Raw genomic sequence first — 4,034 nt, 5'->3', positions numbered from 1 at the left:
GCCTAGGTTGATGCCAGGTGGTCCGTCTGCTTTCAGAGTCAACCACGTTGCTGTGGGTCTGGAGTCACATGTAGGCCAGACCAGGTAAGATTTTCTAGTGAACTAGATGGGCTTTTAACAACAATCTGCAATGGCTTCATCGTCATCATTAGACTTTTAATTCCAGATTTCTTTTTATTGAATTCAGATTCCGCCATGGCAGGGTTCGGGCTCACCATTACCCTGGGTCTCTGGATTACTAGTCCAGACAATATCGCTACACCATCACCTCCTTGCCCTCTGAACAAGGGCAATTAGGGATGGACAATAAATGCTGGCCTCACCAACGATGCCCACATCCCAAGAATGAATAAAGGGAAAAAAAACAGGTATGGGGATTAAAATCACTGAGGATATGAAGCCACTCGCCACAGAGGTTAAGAGAGGAAAGGAAGGAGCATATTTCAGAGAGAAATGTGATGTGAGGCTTTGGGTGATGGAATTTAAAGGGGAGGTGTGCAAAAGACAAAAAGACAACATGCTTACAGGAGAGAACGTGAAGAGGAGAGACTTGGTGCAAAGGGCCACACCATCCGTGTGACATTGTGTGGGTGGGGCATGTTGTAGAATGTAAAGTCAAGTATTTCAGTAAGGCGCAAGATGAATCAGGTTTCAGTCAAAGCAAGTTGTTTATAGCCATCCACAATCTGGGTGACAGTGGCCTTGTATTTAAGCGAACAGGCATTCTGGTGGGAACTGCAGAGATCAGCAGTGATTGTTGATCTATTTGCAAAGTGAGCAGTGACGGTGAGGTTGATCAGGTTGGGAAGGAGATGAGTGAGGTTAGCCCCCAATCAATGTGCTAGATGGAAAAGATAGTGAGAAAGGAAGGTGGGTCAATTAGAATTGCTATTTATAAGGAGGCAGTGACAGGCATCTTCATAGGCCCTGAGAGCTAGAGAGAAGCCGCAGGTTTATTCAAAAGGGATTGAAGCCTGGGATGGTGGCAGGACTGTAATAAAACAAAGGAACAGTGGTGCATTATAAGAAGCAACAAAATATCCCAGAGGAGCAAATTGAAAGGTTCCATTTGTAGGAAGAGAGAGGAGAGAAGGGGCAGAGAGAAGAATAAAGGGAAATAGAAATCTTGAGTCATAAGCAGCAGCCAAAATGTTCATACAAATTAGCACAGGGAAATTGAGGTTATATTGGCACGGCAAAGATTAGTTGAGATAAGATGACATTCTTTCATTGCCACCATCTATAAGGCAGCAGAGCACAACCCATTGAATTCAATGGGAAGAAAATCAGATGGGCAGGCTCCAGTTGCTCCGGTGATGAAAGCAAAAATGACTCCCCCTAGTTGTTATATGAAACAATACAAATTTAAAATCTGAAGCCTTGTGGCGCTATGAAGTTGACAGACAGTTTGAAGTCAACCTGCTAGTTAAGGTACAGACTGGCCAAAGCATCATACAGTTTCAGCAGGGGAGTCACACCTACACAATGAATGCTCCATCAGTGGTCATTAGATAGAGACGTAGGCAGGGAACCATGAAGGAGTTTTGTCTTTCGCTTGGCCCAGTGGTACTGAGGCCAATTGTAGCACCAACACTGCAGCTGAGTTCATTTAAGCACGGATTTAGGAATGAAACTTGTCCTTTCTGGAAAATTTATCACATCCTAAAAGCTCTGCCTTAAATCCTTTAGCATACCAAGGATTATCTAAACATCGCCATTCAAGTTATAGTGCATTCTTACATTGTGAAAAGCATGACAGTTATTAAAGGTTTTTATTATTTTTAACATAAAATAAATCAACTGCTAGCAGTTTTATTCCTTATAAAGGGGTCATCCATTTTTAATCAAATTGTTTTTGTAACAGACATTAGGCAGTAAAACAGAAACCGCCAAAGGAAACATACGACTAACCTGTAAACCCGATCATATTGCATTCATAGAAATTTGTCATTTGGGTAGAATGGAATGTTTTAGGATTGAATACTTGCCCTGACAGAACACATATGCCATTAGCTTTTCTGCAGATGTCACTAACTCTGCATATCCTACATAATGATTTTGATTAACAGCGCTGCTAAAGGAAATATGCATTGGAAAATGCATATTAATTGCACACAGTTATCTGCATGGCATCCAAGATTCCTTAAATAACAAATCCTTAGAGCTTAATCCTCTCTTTCAATGCAGCAGGGCACCTTTGGCTAAAAATTAAAATCGAGGCTAGCTGTAAACAGAAGCTCTTCAATTTGCAAAAGAGTTATTTGAGGGCCTGAGGTACTTTTGGAATCCCCAGTTTTCTTTTTGTTACATTCCAGTTCTTTCATAATGTGTTTCCTTTAAATAACCTGGTGACAATTCCTTTTACATGATCACATTCCTGACCATCCAGAACCTTTAAGTTGCTGTCCCTAAAAAAAATTGTGATGCAAGGGGTTAACAGATAGTACAATTTCGGTACTGCTATTGGACTAAGGGTAACTTCACACAATTCTGCTGAATTTACTTTGGGAAGGTTAAACATGTTATGCGTTATACAGTAATCTCACAGGGTAAAACTACAAAAAGCGTATTATTTTGTAATCAAATAAGGCAGTTATAAAACACTATGAATAACTGGAGTTGAAGACAACTAGGATTTTTAACACACAATTTATCAGAACTCTCATCAGGCCTTCTCCAGGAAGTATGGAGCCAGTGGTAAATAATAACAAGCCAAACTTTTCATGCCCCTTGTTAGTTGACATGAGCTGTAACCTCAACTGGGGAGTTTTGCATGGAATGCACTCTAAACAAATTGCAATTAATATTAAACCCTTTAACCTAAATATGTACCAGGGTGCAGAATAAAAAGTAAAGAACAGCAAATAGGCACTGCTCTTATTTATTGAACTTCTTTGAAGAAGGAAATTAGATTAATTTTGAAATATGTTACCAAATAAAAATATAAGGGGAGAACACATCACAGCTTTAGTATATTTCATTTGACCCAGTTAGCGAGTTTTACTATGTAACCATCATAAAACACATACTTAAAGAAATCTAGTCACAAATTTAACTGTTTTTTGAAAGGCTTAAAAATCCATTTTAAAAATCCACAATTTCTGATAATATAATGAATCTGGATGAAAGAATTAAAAAGCCAAATCCTGAAAATAGAAGGAGATACTAAAGATGGAGCCATGGGAAATTAAGACACCCATGTGACAACTTAATTTAGAAGGAAAACAAAAACAGAATTACCTGGAAAAACTCAGCAGGTCTGGCAGCATCGGTGGAGAAGAAAAGAGTTGATGTTTCGAGTCCTCATGACCTTTCCACAGAAGGATTTAGTTTTCTTGCTTGTTTTTTTTTGTGAAGCGCCGAGACAAACAATCACCAGCAGCTCCAAGGAACAAAAATTGTGCTTCCGAAATCTCTTGATAGCGATTCCGCACGGATAAAGCGCAAGCGCCTCGTCCATGTGCCATTCAGCAATTAACAGGAAGTTACTAATGAGCTGATCAGGTAGGCTCATTAATAACTCATTACTAACACTAATATGCTCATCATTAACTAATTCAAGTATGCCTCATGCTGATGACATTTGTTTGGTGAAATCAGCTTTCACCCCTCACTTCTGTATTCTGCTCATGGCAGCAAGGGTTTTCTATAAGTAAACAAATCTGTGAATTGAAACTTGTGCCACATATATGCGTTGAATGGGGCAGCATGTCCAAGGTTAATAATTACTCATAATTATCACATCAATCACAGAAGATCATACAAGATGCTCACCAATTCTGGTGAATAAACCAGAAAATGCCACACCACAACAGCGATGTGCACAGATTAAAATGAATAAATTGATTTACAGGTTAAATAATACTTAGGAGCATAAGATGCAACAAGAAGCTAAGAATCCATAGTTTCTCAGGTGAACAATGGGCACAACTTTAGCAGAAATGTGCTGGAATGTTTGACCATACTATTCTCCTTCATTGTATTGTCCCTATTCTCTAACTCTCTGGGATCACTCTTGCTGTAGAAGACACATT

At 39.2% G+C, this 4,034-nt stretch overlaps 1 non-coding gene across 1 annotated transcript; it reads right to left on the bottom strand.

Moving 5' to 3' along the window:
- Positions 1-3,352: 3,352 nt before the first annotated feature.
- On the bottom strand, positions 3,353-3,488 carry LOC121280607. Its single transcript, XR_005943659.1, has one exon. It is a non-coding gene; the product is annotated as a U11 spliceosomal RNA (small nuclear RNA).
- Between the last annotated feature and the right edge of the window lie 546 nt (positions 3,489-4,034).

This window comes from Carcharodon carcharias, chromosome 7 (assembly GCF_017639515.1).
Source record: "Carcharodon carcharias isolate sCarCar2 chromosome 7, sCarCar2.pri, whole genome shotgun sequence".
Lineage (NCBI taxonomy): Eukaryota > Metazoa > Chordata > Chondrichthyes > Lamniformes > Lamnidae > Carcharodon > Carcharodon carcharias.
This window is presented reverse-complemented; position numbering and strand designations above follow the sequence as displayed.